The 20530-nt window shown below is 70.1% G+C and overlaps 1 protein-coding gene across 1 annotated transcript in view; it reads right to left on the reverse strand.

Annotated features, from left to right (window-relative positions):
* GLIS3 (GLIS family zinc finger 3) overlaps positions 1–20530 on the reverse strand; it is a 174065-nt gene that overhangs the window by 53199 nt on the left and 100336 nt on the right. The window lies entirely within an intron of this gene.

A 20530-nucleotide genomic window follows, 5' to 3' on the forward strand; every position in this document is an offset into this window, starting at 1 on the left:
GCAGACTCTTAGCTCCAGCTGCTACTGTAATGCTTCAGGGTGTAGCTTAGTTCCATGAGCAAAGTAAGTGAATGGCCCTGTAGATATGTAACAGGAAGATGATCCAACAGAAAGTGCTAATAGCACCCAGTTCTGCTGAGCAGGCCATCCCAGTTGGTGTTAACACACAGGTGACTTAGTGGTTTGGGGAGTGCTTTCTTCTTATAAGCAACAGGGATGAGAAAAAACTAGGAGTTGGGTTATTAGTTGTTTTAAAAACTTGCTCCCTTAAAGGTAGTTATACTAGGGTATCAACCTTAGAGTCATTTCCATTGGCTTCCAAGGGAAACATTTCAAAGAATAGCTGTCTCCCTCCAGTTGGAATTAAGTTCTCTAAGCTGAATTATGATCCAAGACATATTTCTTGTCAAATTTCAGGCAGATAAGAGTAAGCACCCCCTCTTTAGAAGAATTCTCACTTGCAGAATAGGCACAAATAGGTGCTTGTCAGCACTTTCCTCAAGTGGTAGATAAGACGGCTTATTTTGAACAAAGTTGGAGCACAAGGAAAAGAATGGCTAAACTTGGTACCTCCCTGCCCCCGTCTTCCTTTTTGGTTCCAATGCTTTCAGCATTTTTCCTCAGCCTTGTTTCAATACTAAAAATTACTGGGTAAAATGCATAAAATGAGAGACAGGATGGTAGACTCACTGATAACTGCCTCCCTATAGTACTAGGGTAAGGGGCAGTAGCTTTAGCTTTTCCTCACCACCTCCTCTCCTACACTGCAATCCTAAGAAGTCTTTCCCCTGGGTGAGTTCCATTCAATAGAGCTGAGTAGATGCTACATAGAGCTGCCGCAGAGTATCAGTGCTTAATTAAAGGAGGAGTAATGTAATTTCTGTCTCTCGCATAGTTTGTCTTGCTTTGATTCTGGTAGTTACAAGCAAAGCCTTTTTCTTGCCTGCCTAGCATCCACACACCTTAACAGAATAGCAGCAGAACAAAAAAAGAAGAGGTGAATTGGGAAGTAAAAATGACCCAGGAGCAAACCAAGCTGACTGGACTTTGCAGCAATCCCAGTACTTATATATAATCAGAAATCCTTTCCAGAAATCCTTTGCTCTAGTTCAAATCTAGGCAGGAAATAAGAACACTGATCACAGAAATGCCAATTAGGACAATCATGTACAGGAAGTGCTCTTCCAGTTGGAAAATATGCCTAGTTGCTGCTGTTGTCATTCTCTCCCTTATCGCCTCAGTCCGTCTCATTTCCTGCTCAGTATAATGAAATCAGACAACAAAGCACCAGAATAGTTGTAAAATTTGGGTACTGCTTTGCACTGGTGCAACACTGAACTCTTACACATTCTAAAATGTACAAATTCTCTTTTTATAATAATATCAATGTGGAAATCACTTTAAGAGGAGGACAGCATTCCGTTCTCAATAGTAGAATGATGTTTCACAGGTTGATGTTTTTCTATACTATATATAATATGAATGATCGTCTTTGCTAAGGGGATTTCAAATTTATTCCTACAACTGCTTAAATGAGACATAGCAACTAGCAATCGTTGGTTTTAGTCACCTCTTCAAATGGAAATGTTCATAACTTCTGAGTTATTAAGTATGGTTTTGAAGCAGGATATATCACCTTTACTACAATTAGTCATTTTAATTTATGCCAAACTGTAGGCATTTTAGAACACTATAAGAATCCTAGAAGCAAGGCTGACTCATTCAGACTTTCTGGAAGTATTAAAATGTTGTGGATTCAATTAAAAAAAGGAAAAGATTTCTGTAATTTTTTAAAGTGCCAATAAAGGAACCCTAGCTACTATGATTATCGTTGTAGTACTGCATGCAAACTAACTCACTAACTCCCAAAAGACAATTCCTTGGCCCATGGTAGTTCTTGGTTTTGAACTGGTGTTCATCAAGCCAATGGAATTACAATATATTTTAATTTAGAATTATTTTTCCTTTCCAAGAGTGTGTACAGCAGTACTTTAAATCGGAGGTTTAAAAATACAAAGCCACGTGATAATACTTATGAACAAGCAAAATGTGTATTATTATGTTAATTTCCTGTGCAAATAGATTTATATTATATTTGCTTGGTCTCATTGAGGTAAAAATTACATGTTATGCTCAGGCGTATATAATTTTTTTCATCCAATGATTTCTGTTTACAAAATTACTTGAATTTTTCAGATTCAGCAAACACAACTGGAAATCCAGGTGTTTATGCACATCAGAGGTGGAGCTACCAGGGGACCATGGGGGGAAGTTGCCCCCACCCCCTGCAGTGGCCCCTCCCACCCCCACAGTGCCTCCCCACACACTTACCTTTGTCAAACTGTGCAGGCTGGAGAAGTGGCCTGTTCCTTATAGGCTGAAAGCGGCCTGGTGGGAACTACACTTCCCAGGAGACCTTGCGAGCCCCAGGGTCTCATGGGAAGTGTAGTTTCCACAAGGCCGTTTTCAGCCTGAAGGGAACAGGCCGCTTCTCCAGCCTGCACAAAGGTAAGGGGTGGGGGCGGGGGGTCAAGGTGCCACAGGGGGGTGGAAAACACAGAGTGCGCACCAGGCGTACTCTTGCCCAGCTATTCCTCTGATGAGCATGCATTTGCACAAAGCAAAGCTGAAAAATATGCAAGTTGCCTTATTTACACTGTTGTTTCAATTGATTGGGCAACAAAACAGGTGAGAATGTGTTCCCCATTGAAAGCCATGTAAACATAATCAGAATACATTAACAACTGCAAACTTATGACATGATATTAAGGAATCCAAAGAAATAAACAAGCCTGTCAATCACATAAAATATGGAACATAAAGCAGAACTTATATTAAGAACAGAAAAACATGAAAATAGCCCTGTTGTATCAAACCAGCATTCTTTCCTTCACAATGGTTGACAAGTGCTAAATAAAGCCCACAAGCAGGGCCACAGAAACCAAAATTTCTCTTTACTAGCTTCGCTTGTTGACAGGTATTATATTTTGCATTGTATGAAGAAGCACTTCCTTTTCTCACTCAACAGCCATAAACTTCATTGAATGCCCTCAGTTCTTGTATTGGGGATACATAGATCTTTTCCTCCCATTTCTCTACAATATACTTAATTTTATAAACCTCCATGCTGTCCCTTTTTAGTTGCCTTTTCCTAAATGGAAAAGCCCCAAACTCCTTAACCTTTCCTTGTAATAAATGTGTTCCAACTTGTTCAACATTTTCGTTGCCTTTTTCTGCAACTCTCTAGCTCTGTGATATCCTTTTGGAAATGGGGCAGTCAGAACTACACACGGTATTTGAAATGTGGCCATGCCAGGTTTATATCAGGACATTGTAACACCAGCCATTGTACTATCGTCAACATACCTAAAATTTGCAGAGAATTTGCCCTTTTCACTATTGCTAAACACGCACTGGATCAACATTTTCTGTGCGGTACCTACCACAATTCTATTGTCTCTTTCCTTGTCAGACACTGCTGTTTAGATTTCATCAGAGTATATATAAAATCAGTATTTTTACCTCTGTGAATCATTTTATACTTACTCTGAACCTGATTTGCCTCTTTTTTGTCCATTGGCCTGCTTGGAGAGATCTTCTTGGAGCAGGAGACTGTTCTCCAACAGACCAAACAAGCCATCAGTGGTACAGAATACAAGGGTATGGAAAATGTTTAAAAATTGCACAATATCTTTTATCTGGACTAACAAAAATATCACAAGACCATGTGCTTGTTTTCATGGACTAAAACTCTTTATCAGGCTGGTTGTTCAGTACAACACCCCCTCTCACAGTTTTCAAGATGCACCAAGTTGCTGAAGAAAAGAGACAATAGAAGCTTAGATTCTCTCTTTGTGAATATGAAAGGCAGCCATTCGTAAAATCTTTCTCTATCACTAAATGAGACACACATTATATCAAAAAAGTTGGACATTAATTAAAGTTGTAGCACTAAGTAAAGAGTAATGGAAGTCAAATTAGGTAATACTATGGATGGAGAGTGAATGGAAGCTTCTCTAAAGCATCCTTCTGGTAAATGACTATGTTTGGAATTTCCTGAATAGACTAAAATTGCACGAAGAGATTTGTCTGTGTTAGTTCACAAACAAATTCAAAAACCAAATTAAACTCATGGTTTGACATTTTTACTGAGTAGGATGGCCACAACCCTGCTTGAGGCACGGGATCCTCAATTTGGGTCCCTCCCCCTGGTTCTGTCCAGCTGGCTGTTGGGATATTACCTAGGACCTAGTGGTGCAATGATATTGCTTCTGGAAGAATGTCATCAGGTTGGTGATGTTGAGGGAGATGCTTGAGTATGATTGCTGCGGGGACGGGGGGGGGGTGACCTGACAATGCTATAACAGACTATTACTCCATACAAGGCATGAAGTCTCAAAATAAAAGTGGGAGAAAAAACCCATGTGAAAAGTGTCCCCCCCCCCCCCCCCCCAATTGCTTATTTCATTTTGTATTGTGAACTTTGGGTCTACATAAATTATTTAGTCTACTCTAGGAGCAGAAAATTAGTCTAGGAGCAGAAAAAAAAAGAGTAGGTTTCAGAATATTTCAACTAAATATTGGAGCTAATCCTTGGCTCAGAGTAACCTCAATGATGAATAAAATAGCTTTGATGCAGAATCTTTTTTATTGTGCAAAATAATGATCTACTTCAGAGTTGTGAGTTTGAATGAAAAAAGAACTGTCAAAAACTTTGTACACAAGTTATTGAACTCTATAGAGTAATTATATTTTAAACCCAATAGAGAATAACATTTTATAGTATTTGATCCATCCAGTGGTGGATCAAAAATTGTTATACATGAAAAAGCCCTTTTAGTTACATTGTAACACTAATAATTCTGGAAAGAGAAAATTAAGCAGCAAGGATCTAGGTGGGCTATGAGTTTGGAGAAAAAGCATTACAAAAATAGAACTCGATAACAGTTGTCCTTAACAGCAAAAACTTATCTCTGGTTGATTCCCCACGGGGGAAATAACATGTGATAGACCTGGTAGGTGTCCTGGGACAACAGGAGAACTTCCCATGGCTCCTGGGTCGAATTCGGCTCAGTCCTGTGTCAGCCCTGCAATACCCACCCCATCCAGGGTTTTTCAGAAACCGCCAGGAAGGCACATCTTTTCTGATGTTTTCTGGCGAACATGGGATGAGCCCAGTGTTGTGGGGAATTGTTTTTCCCGCCCTGAGTCTCTGTTCATTCTGGCAGGCAATCACAGCTAAATCTCCTGGGCATGCGCAGAATGGGAAACTCAGGGCAGGCAGGAACGCATCTTTTTTTTCTTGCATACGAAGCCACAACCATACAACTAATAGGCACATGTTTGTATGCTGTTCTTGGCCATGAAGCTCTATGCTTTGTGATGACATAGCTACGTAGCCATTACGTAAAGAAAAAAAGGAACGCCCGTTCACCTTCCCACCCTAAAGCAACAGCCAATCGGGAACGAGAAGCAGAAGAGGCGCCAAGATGATCCCGGGCTCTGATCCTGGTTTAAACTCCAGACCTCAGCTGCAGTGGGGTGTGACAGACCAGGATCAAAAGGTACTAGTCTTTTATGGTCCTAGTTCAATCCCAGGATTATTTTCCCCATGGGAAATTGACCCCCTATTTTCCCATTAGGAAAATGCATCCTTTCCCATTTCATGTTCTAGGTACAGTAATATTGTATTTCAAATGGCAGTCCATCTGTTCATAGTAGGGCAGCTCAGAGTGGGGCAGGACAAAAAGCAACATCACCAACATCACCTCTGTAGAAAACCCAGAAGCAACAATATGGTAGCACTAAAAATTACCAGAAACATGGCCTACCCAATGTGACTGATGTCACATGCTACTCATATCCCCGTCTACGAACTCTCCCATCAGTTGCCAAGCTCCACATGGTGACCCTAATTCACAGTGAAACACATAATTGAATAAAAACTACTTTAAAATTATATTCTTTACTCAACTTTAGGGACTGCATAACCACAAAATATACACCTTACCATTGTGGGCATCATGAGAATGGGCTAGGTTTGCTTTCATTGGAACTGGAGACTTAAGTACATTTTCCAGGAACTTAATCCACTGAACTTCAAATACTCTTTGGAACAATTATTAACTTCATGTGTATTATTGTGTAAAGTACTTATTAGGTAAAGTGCATTATTATGTAAAATACTTTTGCAGTTCAACATGTATTTTATATGTGAACATAAAATATGTATGTATTTACAAAGTCCATAGGAATTGTATCCAAGAGAAGTTTAAGATTGGGCTAGAAAGCTTAACTGCTTTAGTCCTGGAAGACTTTTATGTTGTTATTGTGAAGAAAATAAATATTATGACAAGGTTCTTGGAAAAGAAATTACTTCTAAATGCGTCAGCTGGCAATAATTTGAAAATTATGTGGAGCAAAAGCCGTTGGAAGAAACATGAACAATACTTTTGCTTGTTAGAGAGCATTCCTCACCTCTTCTTCTTCTTCTTCTTCTTCTTCTTCTTCTTCTTCTTCTTCTTCTTCTTCTTCTTCTTCTTCTTCTTCTTCTTCTTCTTCTTCTTCTTCTTCTCCTCCTCCTCCTCCTCCTCCTCCTCCTCCTCCTCCTCCTCCTCCTCCCCAGAATATAGAAATACTTGAACTTTGTTGATAGCCACTGTCAAAACCTACTTTCATTGTATCTAACCTATTATCTATCTTCCCTGTTAGTAATTTATTTTATTTTACTTATTTAAAGTATTTTTACCTCAATTTTCTGTTGTTCAGACACTTTTATCATTAAAAAAATGAAAATAAAGCAAATCACAAATTTACAATATTTTTTAAAAGCTCAAACAATAATAGTAAACAAAATCAAGCAAAAGTCAAAGAGTCAAAGAATGGTCTTTGCCTGGTCTCTGAATGATATCAATAGAGATGCCAGATGAATTCCAAAGGAGCAATGTTACTCAAAAAAGTTCTTATCACCAGTCAATATTTGCCAGATCCTAGGGTGAAAGTTCCTGAAGGATTGTTGGACTGAATAGTTAGGTTTATATAAGAGAAGACAATCCTTCTAGTATTCCGGGACTGGACAGTTAAAGCCTTTACTAGGTGAAAATCCATTCCATTGCCCAATATTGTACCTTGACTGGTCACTCCTCTCCTCCTCTGACACCTTCTTGTACTACATATGGCTTGGTACCCCACCCATTTATTATAATTATTTACCACATTTTTATCCTGGACTTCCTCCAAGGAGCTCAGGGCCATGTATGCCATATTTCCTTTATTCATTTATCCTCACAATACCTCTGTGAGGTAGGTTAGGCTCAGAGTGATAGTGATTGGCCCTACACCACCCAGCAAGCATCAAAGCAGATTTCACATATGAATCCAGATCTCCTAAATGCTAGTCTGACACTCTAACCAGTGCACCACATTTTATAGATATGTAGAGAGGCTTTTGGGGGGCGGGAATAGGGTGGTGAACAATTTTAGACAACAGTCCTAACACTGTGCATTGTTATGTGGGCTTGCATCCAATGGTCATTTTTGCTGCTGACCTCCACTGCAGACCTTCACATTTTGACCAGCATTATCCTTGCAGTTCCCCTGAACCCCAGGGGGCTGCATTTCATAATGTGAAGACAGTTGCACCAAGGAGGAGGGGGATACAGGAAAGTTCAATTCTAATTAATTCAGTGGGAATTACTTCTGAGTAAATGGACATTAGAATAGGCTCCATATTATTTCAAAACATATCTACTATCATTCAGTACAAAGCACAGAGGGAAAACAGTTACAGGGCATTCTGACTTTTCAAAGCATAGCATTTATTGTCAAACATTCTAAAATACACTGACGCATATTCTTAAGCATAAACTTTACCACTGGGTATTATTTGCTTAAGAAAAGAGAGAGCCCTGGAAAATAGATGGTTGCGGTTTTATGTCTTCCAAGTGTTAGATAAACTAACATCGATTCTAATTACAGCTTGAAGAGTTCTCATTAAAACCATGCTCTGGATACAGTATAATTGGCTGCTGAGTTATTTATGCTCATTGGCACCAGATTTTAAATGACTGAGACAGCAAATAGCATGATCAGAAATGAAATAGTACTCTTAGTCAAACATTGACTTCAGAAATTCAAGATTAGCTTGAAACCCCACTAAATAAATCATCAACAAAGTGCATTCCTGTGTTTTTACACATTCTTGCAGGCACAGGCTTTCTCCATTCCACTGACCTTGATGTTTCTTTTGTGTTTTAAAAATAGAAACAGATGTTCCTATACTTGGTCAGCTGGAAGGGGGTAGGGGGATAAGGGATGGAAGGGATGGAATCGGCCATGCTGCCTCGTGTCATCTTGTTTGTAACGAGTTAGCAGAGCAATAGGGCAGAGATGTGAGTTGTTTTGTGAAACTTTATTACATAACAAATGAATTTACACAAAATATAGGAACAGTATATCTATCCAAGAGCTTAGTCTGTGCAGTCTATATGTGCCTGTGTGTCTGCTTCGCCTCTTCTGCTATACGAAGAAAGGAGGACTCTTTCGGAAGCTCATGTGATTTTAGGCATGTGACTTCAGAAGTTAACTTTAGCTTGACTGAATGAAGCAGGCACTTTTAAAATCCTAACATATCTGCTGCTAGCTCAGTTTGATTTCCATTATCACAGATGGCACTGGACAGAGACTAAGGCAGAAGGGCCAGAGGAACTTACTGATTACAGTGTTGCTTTAGAATCTGGGAGCCCTGGCTGCGAATCCCCATAGAGTTTATCAGGTGACTTGTGCCAATCCCATACTGTCAGCCCAACCTACTCCCAGGATTCTTGTGAGGAATGAGAAAGGCAGACCACTCTGTGCTCCTTGGAGGAAGGATGGAATAAAACAGGGGTAGGGAACCTGCGGCTCTCCAGATGTTCAGGAACTACAATTCCCATCAGCCCCTACCAGCATGGCCAATTGGCCATGCTGACAGAGGCTGATGGGAATTGTAGTTGGGGGGGGGTGGGGGTGGGTGGGGGGTGGGCTGGGGGGGGGGGGCGGGGGGGGGTGGGGGGGGGGGGGGGTGGGGGGGGGGGGGGGCGGCGGAGGGGGGGGGAGGGGGGGGGAGGGGGTGGGGGGGGGGGGGGGTGGGGGGGGGGGGGGGTGGGGGGGGGGGGGGGTGGGGGGGGGGGGGGGTGGGGGGGGGGGGGGGTGGGGGGGGGGGGGGGTGGGGGGGGGGGGGGGTGGGGGGGGGGGGGGGTGGGGGGGGGGGGGGGTGGGGGGGGGGGGGGGTGGGGGGGGGGGGGGGTGGGGGGGGGGGGGGGTGGGGGGGGGGGGGGGTGGGGGGGGGGGGGGGTGGGGGGGGGGGGGGGTGGGGGGGGGGGGGGGTGGGGGGGGGGGGGGGTGGGGGGGGGGGGGGGTGGGGGGGGGGGGGGGTGGGGGGGGGGGGGGGTGGGGGGGGGGGGGGGTGGGGGGGGGGGGGGGTGGGGGGGGGGGGGGGTGGGGGGGGGGGGGGGTGGGGGGGGGGGGGGGTGGGGGGGGGGGGGGGTGGGGGGGGGGGGGGGTGGGGGGGGGGGGGGGTGGGGGGGGGGGGGGGTGGGGGGGGGGGGGGGTGGGGGGGGGGGGGGGTGGGGGGGGGGGGGGGTGGGGGGGGGGGGGGGTGGGGGGGGGGGGGGGTGGGGGGGGGGGGGGGTGGGGGGGGGGGGGGGTGGGGGGGGGGGGGGGTGGGGGGGGGGGGGGGTGGGGGGGGGGGGGGGTGGGGGGGGGGGGGGGTGGGGGGGGGGGGGGGTGGGGGGGGGGGGGGGTGGGGGGGGGGGGGGGTGGGGGGGGGGGGGGGTGGGGGGGGGGGGGGGTGGGGGGGGGGGGGGGTGGGGGGGGGGGGGGGTGGGGGGGGGGGGGGGTGGGGGGGGGGGGGGGTGGGGGGGGGGGGGGGTGGGGGGGGGGGGGGGTGGGGGGGGGGGGGGGTGGGGGGGGGGGGGGGTGGGGGGGGGGGGGGGTGGGGGGGGGGGGGGGTGGGGGGGGGGGGGGGTGGGGGGGGGGGGGGGTGGGGGGGGGGGGGGGTGGGGGGGGGGGGGGGTGGGGGGGGGGGGGGGTGGGGGGGGGGGGGGGTGGGGGGGGGGGGGGGTGGGGGGGGGGGGGGGTGGGGGGGGGGGGGGGTGGGGGGGGGGGGGGGTGGGGGGGGGGGGGGGTGGGGGGGGGGGGGGGTGGGGGGGGGGGGGGGTGGGGGGGGGGGGGGGTGGGGGGGGGGGGGGGTGGGGGGGGGGGGGGGTGGGGGGGGGGGGGGGTGGGGGGGGGGGGGGGTGGGGGGGGGGGGGGGTGGGGGGGGGGGGGGGTGGGGGGGGGGGGGGGTGGGGGGGGGGGGGGGTGGGGGGGGGGGGGGGTGGGGGGGGGGGGGGGTGGGGGGGGGGGGGGGTGGGGGGGGGGGGGGGTGGGGGGGGGGGGGGGTGGGGGGGGGGGGGGGTGGGGGGGGGGGGGGGTGGGGGGGGGGGGGGGTGGGGGGGGGGGGGGGTGGGGGGGGGGGGGGGTGGGGGGGGGGGGGGGTGGGGGGGGGGGGGGGTGGGGGGGGGGGGGGGTGGGGGGGGGGGGGGGTGGGGGGGGGGGGGGGTGGGGGGGGGGGGGGGTGGGGGGGGGGGGGGGTGGGGGGGGGGGGGGGTGGGGGGGGGGGGGGGTGGGGGGGGGGGGGGGTGGGGGGGGGGGGGGGTGGGGGGGGGGGGGGGTGGGGGGGGGGGGGGGTGGGGGGGGGGGGGGGTGGGGGGGGGGGGGGGTGGGGGGGGGGGGGGGTGGGGGGGGGGGGGGGTGGGGGGGGGGGGGGGTGGGGGGGGGGGGGGGTGGGGGGGGGGGGGGGTGGGGGGGGGGGGGGGTGGGGGGGGGGGGGGGTGGGGGGGGGGGGGGGTGGGGGGGGGGGGGGGTGGGGGGGGGGGGGGGTGGGGGGGGGGGGGGGTGGGGGGGGGGGGGGGTGGGGGGGGGGGGGGGTGGGGGGGGGGGGGGGTGGGGGGGGGGGGGGGTGGGGGGGGGGGGGGGTGGGGGGGGGGGGGGGTGGGGGGGGGGGGGGGTGGGGGGGGGGGGGGGTGGGGGGGGGGGGGGGTGGGGGGGGGGGGGGGTGGGGGGGGGGGGGGGTGGGGGGGGGGGGGGGTGGGGGGGGGGGGGGGTGGGGGGGGGGGGGGGTGGGGGGGGGGGGGGGTGGGGGGGGGGGGGGGTGGGGGGGGGGGGGGGTGGGGGGGGGGGGGGGTGGGGGGGGGGGGGGGTGGGGGGGGGGGGGGGTGGGGGGGGGGGGGGGTGGGGGGGGGGGGGGGTGGGGGGGGGGGGGGGTGGGGGGGGGGGGGGGTGGGGGGGGGGGGGGGTGGGGGGGGGGGGGGGTGGGGGGGGGGGGGGGTGGGGGGGGGGGGGGGTGGGGGGGGGGGGGGGTGGGGGGGGGGGGGGGTGGGGGGGGGGGGGGGTGGGGGGGGGGGGGGGTGGGGGGGGGGGGGGGTGGGGGGGGGGGGGGGTGGGGGGGGGGGGGGGTGGGGGGGGGGGGGGGTGGGGGGGGGGGGGGGTGGGGGGGGGGGGGGGTGGGGGGGGGGGGGGGTGGGGGGGGGGGGGGGTGGGGGGGGGGGGGGGTGGGGGGGGGGGGGGGTGGGGGGGGGGGGGGGTGGGGGGGGGGGGGGGTGGGGGGGGGGGGGGGTGGGGGGGGGGGGGGGTGGGGGGGGGGGGGGGTGGGGGGGGGGGGGGGTGGGGGGGGGGGGGGGTGGGGGGGGGGGGGGGTGGGGGGGGGGGGGGGTGGGGGGGGGGGGGGGTGGGGGGGGGGGGGGGTGGGGGGGGGGGGGGGTGGGGGGGGGGGGGGGTGGGGGGGGGGGGGGGTGGGGGGGGGGGGGGGTGGGGGGGGGGGGGGGTGGGGGGGGGGGGGGGTGGGGGGGGGGGGGGGTGGGGGGGGGGGGGGGTGGGGGGGGGGGGGGGTGGGGGGGGGGGGGGGTGGGGGGGGGGGGGGGTGGGGGGGGGGGGGGGTGGGGGGGGGGGGGGGTGGGGGGGGGGGGGGGTGGGGGGGGGGGGGGGTGGGGGGGGGGGGGGGTGGGGGGGGGGGGGGGTGGGGGGGGGGGGGGGTGGGGGGGGGGGGGGGTGGGGGGGGGGGGGGGTGGGGGGGGGGGGGGGTGGGGGGGGGGGGGGGTGGGGGGGGGGGGGGGTGGGGGGGGGGGGGGGTGGGGGGGGGGGGGGGTGGGGGGGGGGGGGGGTGGGGGGGGGGGGGGGTGGGGGGGGGGGGGGGTGGGGGGGGGGGGGGGTGGGGGGGGGGGGGGGTGGGGGGGGGGGGGGGTGGGGGGGGGGGGGGGTGGGGGGGGGGGGGGGTGGGGGGGGGGGGGGGTGGGGGGGGGGGGGGGTGGGGGGGGGGGGGGGTGGGGGGGGGGGGGGGTGGGGGGGGGGGGGGGTGGGGGGGGGGGGGGGTGGGGGGGGGGGGGGGTGGGGGGGGGGGGGGGTGGGGGGGGGGGGGGGTGGGGGGGGGGGGGGGTGGGGGGGGGGGGGGGTGGGGGGGGGGGGGGGTGGGGGGGGGGGGGGGTGGGGGGGGGGGGGGGTGGGGGGGGGGGGGGGTGGGGGGGGGGGGGGGTGGGGGGGGGGGGGGGTGGGGGGGGGGGGGGGTGGGGGGGGGGGGGGGTGGGGGGGGGGGGGGGTGGGGGGGGGGGGGGGTGGGGGGGGGGGGGGGTGGGGGGGGGGGGGGGTGGGGGGGGGGGGGGGTGGGGGGGGGGGGGGGTGGGGGGGGGGGGGGGTGGGGGGGGGGGGGGGTGGGGGGGGGGGGGGGTGGGGGGGGGGGGGGGTGGGGGGGGGGGGGGGTGGGGGGGGGGGGGGGTGGGGGGGGGGGGGGGTGGGGGGGGGGGGGGGTGGGGGGGGGGGGGGGTGGGGGGGGGGGGGGGTGGGGGGGGGGGGGGGTGGGGGGGGGGGGGGGTGGGGGGGGGGGGGGGTGGGGGGGGGGGGGGGTGGGGGGGGGGGGGGGTGGGGGGGGGGGGGGGTGGGGGGGGGGGGGGGTGGGGGGGGGGGGGGGTGGGGGGGGGGGGGGGTGGGGGGGGGGGGGGGTGGGGGGGGGGGGGGGTGGGGGGGGGGGGGGGTGGGGGGGGGGGGGGGTGGGGGGGGGGGGGGGTGGGGGGGGGGGGGGGTGGGGGGGGGGGGGGGTGGGGGGGGGGGGGGGTGGGGGGGGGGGGGGGTGGGGGGGGGGGGGGGTGGGGGGGGGGGGGGGTGGGGGGGGGGGGGGGTGGGGGGGGGGGGGGGTGGGGGGGGGGGGGGGTGGGGGGGGGGGGGGGTGGGGGGGGGGGGGGGTGGGGGGGGGGGGGGGTGGGGGGGGGGGGGGGTGGGGGGGGGGGGGGGTGGGGGGGGGGGGGGGTGGGGGGGGGGGGGGGTGGGGGGGGGGGGGGGTGGGGGGGGGGGGGGGTGGGGGGGGGGGGGGGTGGGGGGGGGGGGGGGTGGGGGGGGGGGGGGGTGGGGGGGGGGGGGGGTGGGGGGGGGGGGGGGTGGGGGGGGGGGGGGGTGGGGGGGGGGGGGGGTGGGGGGGGGGGGGGGTGGGGGGGGGGGGGGGTGGGGGGGGGGGGGGGTGGGGGGGGGGGGGGGTGGGGGGGGGGGGGGGTGGGGGGGGGGGGGGGTGGGGGGGGGGGGGGGTGGGGGGGGGGGGGGGTGGGGGGGGGGGGGGGTGGGGGGGGGGGGGGGTGGGGGGGGGGGGGGGTGGGGGGGGGGGGGGGTGGGGGGGGGGGGGGGTGGGGGGGGGGGGGGGTGGGGGGGGGGGGGGGTGGGGGGGGGGGGGGGTGGGGGGGGGGGGGGGTGGGGGGGGGGGGGGGTGGGGGGGGGGGGGGGTGGGGGGGGGGGGGGGTGGGGGGGGGGGGGGGTGGGGGGGGGGGGGGGTGGGGGGGGGGGGGGGTGGGGGGGGGGGGGGGTGGGGGGGGGGGGGGGTGGGGGGGGGGGGGGGTGGGGGGGGGGGGGGGTGGGGGGGGGGGGGGGTGGGGGGGGGGGGGGGTGGGGGGGGGGGGGGGTGGGGGGGGGGGGGGGTGGGGGGGGGGGGGGGTGGGGGGGGGGGGGGGTGGGGGGGGGGGGGGGTGGGGGGGGGGGGGGGTGGGGGGGGGGGGGGGTGGGGGGGGGGGGGGGTGGGGGGGGGGGGGGGTGGGGGGGGGGGGGGGTGGGGGGGGGGGGGGGTGGGGGGGGGGGGGGGTGGGGGGGGGGGGGGGTGGGGGGGGGGGGGGGTGGGGGGGGGGGGGGGTGGGGGGGGGGGGGGGTGGGGGGGGGGGGGGGTGGGGGGGGGGGGGGGTGGGGGGGGGGGGGGGTGGGGGGGGGGGGGGGTGGGGGGGGGGGGGGGTGGGGGGGGGGGGGGGTGGGGGGGGGGGGGGGTGGGGGGGGGGGGGGGTGGGGGGGGGGGGGGGTGGGGGGGGGGGGGGGTGGGGGGGGGGGGGGGTGGGGGGGGGGGGGGGTGGGGGGGGGGGGGGGTGGGGGGGGGGGGGGGTGGGGGGGGGGGGGGGTGGGGGGGGGGGGGGGTGGGGGGGGGGGGGGGTGGGGGGGGGGGGGGGTGGGGGGGGGGGGGGGTGGGGGGGGGGGGGGGTGGGGGGGGGGGGGGGTGGGGGGGGGGGGGGGTGGGGGGGGGGGGGGGTGGGGGGGGGGGGGGGTGGGGGGGGGGGGGGGTGGGGGGGGGGGGGGGTGGGGGGGGGGGGGGGTGGGGGGGGGGGGGGGTGGGGGGGGGGGGGGGTGGGGGGGGGGGGGGGTGGGGGGGGGGGGGGGTGGGGGGGGGGGGGGGTGGGGGGGGGGGGGGGTGGGGGGGGGGGGGGGTGGGGGGGGGGGGGGGTGGGGGGGGGGGGGGGTGGGGGGGGGGGGGGGTGGGGGGGGGGGGGGGTGGGGGGGGGGGGGGGTGGGGGGGGGGGGGGGTGGGGGGGGGGGGGGGTGGGGGGGGGGGGGGGTGGGGGGGGGGGGGGGTGGGGGGGGGGGGGGGTGGGGGGGGGGGGGGGTGGGGGGGGGGGGGGGTGGGGGGGGGGGGGGGTGGGGGGGGGGGGGGGTGGGGGGGGGGGGGGGTGGGGGGGGGGGGGGGTGGGGGGGGGGGGGGGTGGGGGGGGGGGGGGGTGGGGGGGGGGGGGGGTGGGGGGGGGGGGGGGTGGGGGGGGGGGGGGGTGGGGGGGGGGGGGGGTGGGGGGGGGGGGGGGTGGGGGGGGGGGGGGGTGGGGGGGGGGGGGGGTGGGGGGGGGGGGGGGTGGGGGGGGGGGGGGGTGGGGGGGGGGGGGGGTGGGGGGGGGGGGGGGTGGGGGGGGGGGGGGGTGGGGGGGGGGGGGGGTGGGGGGGGGGGGGGGTGGGGGGGGGGGGGGGTGGGGGGGGGGGGGGGTGGGGGGGGGGGGGGGTGGGGGGGGGGGGGGGTGGGGGGGGGGGGGGGTGGGGGGGGGGGGGGGTGGGGGGGGGGGGGGGTGGGGGGGGGGGGGGGTGGGGGGGGGGGGGGGTGGGGGGGGGGGGGGGTGGGGGGGGGGGGGGGTGGGGGGGGGGGGGGGTGGGGGGGGGGGGGGGTGGGGGGGGGGGGGGGTGGGGGGGGGGGGGGGTGGGGGGGGGGGGGGGTGGGGGGGGGGGGGGGTGGGGGGGGGGGGGGGTGGGGGGGGGGGGGGGTGGGGGGGGGGGGGGGTGGGGGGGGGGGGGGGTGGGGGGGGGGGGGGGTGGGGGGGGGGGGGGGTGGGGGGGGGGGGGGGTGGGGGGGGGGGGGGGTGGGGGGGGGGGGGGGTGGGGGGGGGGGGGGGTGGGGGGGGGGGGGGGTGGGGGGGGGGGGGGGTGGGGGGGGGGGGGGGTGGGGGGGGGGGGGGGTGGGGGGGGGGGGGGGTGGGGGGGGGGGGGGGTGGGGGGGGGGGGGGGTGGGGGGGGGGGGGGGTGGGGGGGGGGGGGGGTGGGGGGGGGGGGGGGTGGGGGGGGGGGGGGGTGGGGGGGGGGGGGGGTGGGGGGGGGGGGGGGTGGGGGGGGGGGGGGGTGGGGGGGGGGGGGGGTGGGGGGGGGGGGGGGTGGGGGGGGGGGGGGGTGGGGGGGGGGGGGGGTGGGGGGGGGGGGGGGTGGGGGGGGGGGGGGGTGGGGGGGGGGGGGGGTGGGGGGGGGGGGGGGTGGGGGGGGGGGGGGGTGGGGGGGGGGGGGGGTGGGGGGGGGGGGGGGTGGGGGGGGGGGGGGGTGGGGGGGGGGGGGGGTGGGGGGGGGGGGGGGTGGGGGGGGGGGGGGGTGGGGGGGGGGGGGGGTGGGGGGGGGGGGGGGTGGGGGGGGGGGGGGGTGGGGGGGGGGGGGGGTGGGGGGGGGGGGGGGTGGGGGGGGGGGGGGGTGGGGGGGGGGGGGGGTGGGGGGGGGGGGGGGTGGGGGGGGGGGGGGGTGGGGGGGGGGGGGGGTGGGGGGGGGGGGGGGTGGGGGGGGGGGGGGGTGGGGGGGGGGGGGGGTGGGGGGGGGGGGGGGTGGGGGGGGGGGGGGGTGGGGGGGGGGGGGGGTGGGGGGGGGGGGGGGTGGGGGGGGGGGGGGGTGGGGGGGGGGGGGGGTGGGGGGGGGGGGGGGTGGGGGGGGGGGGGGGTGGGGGGGGGGGGGGGTGGGGGGGGGGGGGGGTGGGGGGGGGGGGGGGTGGGGGGGGGGGGGGGTGGGGGGGGGGGGGGGTGGGGGGGGGGGGGGGTGGGGGGGGGGGGGGGTGGGGGGGGGGGGGGGTGGGGGGGGGGGGGGGTGGGGGGGGGGGGGGGTGGGGGGGGGGGGGGGTGGGGGGGGGGGGGGGTGGGGGGGGGGGGGGGTGGGGGGGGGGGGGGGTGGGGGGGGGGGGGGGTGGGGGGGGGGGGGGGTGGGGGGGGGGGGGGGTGGGGGGGGGGGGGGGTGGGGGGGGGGGGGGGTGGGGGGGGGGGGGGGTGGGGGGGGGGGGGGGTGGGGGGGGGGGGGGGTGGGGGGGGGGGGGGGTGGGGGGGGGGGGGGGTGGGGGGGGGGGGGGGTGGGGGGGGGGGGGGGTGGGGGGGGGGGGGGGTGGGGGGGGGGGGGGGTGGGGGGGGGGGGGGGTGGGGGGGGGGGGGGGTGGGGGGGGGGGGGGGTGGGGGGGGGGGGGGGTGGGGGGGGGGGGGGGTGGGGGGGGGGGGGGGTGGGGGGGGGGGGGGGTGGGGGGGGGGGGGGGTGGGGGGGGGGGGGGGTGGGGGGGGGGGGGGGTGGGGGGGGGGGGGGGTGGGGGGGGGGGGGGGTGGGGGGGGGGGGGGGTGGGGGGGGGGGGGGGTGGGGGGGGGGGGGGGTGGGGGGGGGGGGGGGTGGGGGGGGGGGGGGGTGGGGGGGGGGGGGGGTGGGGGGGGGGGGGGGTGGGGGGGGGGGGGGGTGGGGGGGGGGGGGGGTGGGGGGGGGGGGGGGTGGGGGGGGGGGGGGGTGGGGGGGGGGGGGGGTGGGGGGGGGGGGGGGTGGGGGGGGGGGGGGGTGGGGGGGGGGGGGGGTGGGGGGGGGGGGGGGTGGGGGGGGGGGGGGGTGGGGGGGGGGGGGGGTGGGGGGGGGGGGGGGTGGGGGGGGGGGGGGGTGGGGGGGGGGGGGGGTGGGGGGGGGGGGGGGTGGGGGGGGGGGGGGGTGGGGGGGGGGGGGGGTGGGGGGGGGGGGGGGTGGGGGGGGGGGGGGGTGGGGGGGGGGGGGGGTGGGGGGGGGGGGGGGTGGGGGGGGGGGGGGGTGGGGGGGGGGGGGGGTGGGGGGGGGGGGGGGTGGGGGGGGGGGGGGGTGGGGGGGGGGGGGGGTGGGGGGGGGGGGGGGTGGGGGGGGGGGGGGGTGGGGGGGGGGGGGGGTGGGGGGGGGGGGGGGTGGGGGGGGGGGGGGGTGGGGGGGGGGGGGGGTGGGGGGGGGGGGGGGTGGGGGGGGGGGGGGGTGGGGGGGGGGGGGGGTGGGGGGGGGGGGGGGTGGGGGGGGGGGGGGGTGGGGGGGGGGGGGGGTGGGGGGGGGGGGGGGTGGGGGGGGGGGGGGGTGGGGGGGGGGGGGGGTGGGGGGGGGGGGGGGTGGGGGGGGGGGGGGGTGGGGGGGGGGGGGGGTGGGGGGGGGGGGGGGTGGGGGGGGGGGGGGGTGGGGGGGGGGGGGGGTGGGGGGGGGGGGGGGTGGGGGGGGGGGGGGGTGGGGGGGGGGGGGGGTGGGGGGGGGGGGGGGTGGGGGGGGGGGGGGGTGGGGGGGGGGGGGGGTGGGGGGGGGGGGGGGTGGGGGGGGGGGGGGGTGGGGGGGGGGGGGGGTGGGGGGGGGGGGGGGTGGGGGGGGGGGGGGGTGGGGGGGGGGGGGGGTGGGGGGGGGGGGGGGTGGGGGGGGGGGGGGGTGGGGGGGGGGGGGGGTGGGGGGGGGGGGGGGTGGGGGGGGGGGGGGGTGGGGGGGGGGGGGGGTGGGGGGGGGGGGGGGTGGGGGGGGGGGGGGGTGGGGGGGGGGGGGGGTGGGGGGGGGGGGGGGTGGGGGGGGGGGGGGGTGGGGGGGGGGGGGGGTGGGGGGGGGGGGGGGTGGGGGGGGGGGGGGGTGGGGGGGGGGGGGGGTGGGGGGGGGGGGGGGTGGGGGGGGGGGGGGGTGGGGGGGGGGGGGGGTGGGGGGGGGGGGGGGTGGGGGGGGGGGGGGGTGGGGGGGGGGGGGGGTGGGGGGGGGGGGGGGTGGGGGGGGGGGGGGGTGGGGGGGGGGGGGGGTGGGGGGGGGGGGGGGTGGGGGGGGGGGGGGGTGGGGGGGGGGGGGGGTGGGGGGGGGGGGGGGTGGGGGGGGGGGGGGGTGGGGGGGGGGGGGGGTGGGGGGGGGGGGGGGTGGGGGGGGGGGGGGGTGGGGGGGGGGGGGGGTGGGGGGGGGGGGGGGTGGGGGGGGGGGGGGGTGGGGGGGGGGGGGGGTGGGGGGGGGGGGGGGTGGGGGGGGGGGGGGGTGGGGGGGGGGGGGGGTGGGGGGGGGGGGGGGTGGGGGGGGGGGGGGGTGGGGGGGGGGGGGGGTGGGGGGGGGGGGGGGTGGGGGGGGGGGGGGGTGGGGGGGGGGGGGGGTGGGGGGGGGGGGGGGTGGGGGGGGGGGGGGGTGGGGGGGGGGGGGGGTGGGGGGGGGGGGGGGTGGGGGGGGGGGGGGGTGGGGGGGGGGGGGGGTGGGGGGGGGGGGGGGTGGGGGGGGGGGGGGGTGGGGGGGGGGGGGGGTGGGGGGGGGGGGGGGTGGGGGGGGGGGGGGGTGGGGGGGGGGGGGGGTGGGGGGGGGGGGGGGTGGGGGGGGGGGGGGGTGGGGGGGGGGGGGGGTGGGGGGGGGGGGGGGTGGGGGGGGGGGGGGGTGGGGGGGGGGGGGGGTGGGGGGGGGGGGGGGTGGGGGGGGGGGGGGGTGGGGGGGGGGGGGGGTGGGGGGGGGGGGGGGTGGGGGGGGGGGGGGGTGGGGGGGGGGGGGGGTGGGGGGGGGGGGGGGTGGGGGGGGGGGGGGGTGGGGGGGGGGGGGGGTGGGGGGGGGGGGGGGTGGGGGGGGGGGGGGGTGGGGGGGGGGGGGGGTGGGGGGGGGGGGGGGTGGGGGGGGGGGGGGGTGGGGGGGGGGGGGGGTGGGGGGGGGGGGGGGTGGGGGGGGGGGGGGGTGGGGGGGGGGGGGGGTGGGGGGGGGGGGGGGTGGGGGGGGGGGGGGGTGGGGGGGGGGGGGGGTGGGGGGGGGGGGGGGTGGGGGGGGGGGGGGGTGGGGGGGGGGGGGGGTGGGGGGGGGGGGGGGTGGGGGGGGGGGGGGGTGGGGGGGGGGGGGGGTGGGGGGGGGGGGGGGTGGGGGGGGGGGGGGGTGGGGGGGGGGGGGGGTGGGGGGGGGGGGGGGTGGGGGGGGGGGGGGGTGGGGGGGGGGGGGGGTGGGGGGGGGGGGGGGTGGGGGGGGGGGGGGGTGGGGGGGGGGGGGGGTGGGGGGGGGGGGGGGTGGGGGGGGGGGGGGGTGGGGGGGGGGGGGGGTGGGGGGGGGGGGGGGTGGGGGGGGGGGGGGGTGGGGGGGGGGGGGGGTGGGGGGGGGGGGGGGTGGGGGGGGGGGGGGGTGGGGGGGGGGGGGGGTGGGGGGGGGGGGGGGTGGGGGGGGGGGGGGGTGGGGGGGGGGGGGGGTGGGGGGGGGGGGGGGTGGGGGGGGGGGGGGGTGGGGGGGGGGGGGGGTGGGGGGGGGGGGGGGTGGGGGGGGGGGGGGGTGGGGGGGGGGGGGGGTGGGGGGGGGGGGGGGTGGGGGGGGGGGGGGGTGGGGGGGGGGGGGGGTGGGGGGGGGGGGGGGTGGGGGGGGGGGGGGGTGGGGGGGGGGGGGGGTGGGGGGGGGGGGGGGTGGGGGGGGGGGGGGGTGGGGGGGGGGGGGGGTGGGGGGGGGGGGGGGTGGGGGGGGGGGGGGGTGGGGGGGGGGGGGGGTGGGGGGGGGGGGGGGTGGGGGGGGGGGGGGGTGGGGGGGGGGGGGGGTGGGGGGGGGGGGGGGTGGGGGGGGGGGGGGGTGGGGGGGGGGGGGGGTGGGGGGGGGGGGGGGTGGGGGGGGGGGGGGGTGGGGGGGGGGGGGGGTGGGGGGGGGGGGGGGTGGGGGGGGGGGGGGGTGGGGGGGGGGGGGGGTGGGGGGGGGGGGGGGTGGGGGGGGGGGGGGGTGGGGGGGGGGGGGGGTGGGGGGGGGGGGGGGTGGGGGGGGGGGGGGGTGGGGGGGGGGG

The sequence above is a fragment of the Sphaerodactylus townsendi genome, linkage group LG07 (genome assembly GCF_021028975.2).
Source record: "Sphaerodactylus townsendi isolate TG3544 linkage group LG07, MPM_Stown_v2.3, whole genome shotgun sequence".
Taxonomy (NCBI): Eukaryota; Metazoa; Chordata; class Lepidosauria; order Squamata; family Sphaerodactylidae; genus Sphaerodactylus; species Sphaerodactylus townsendi.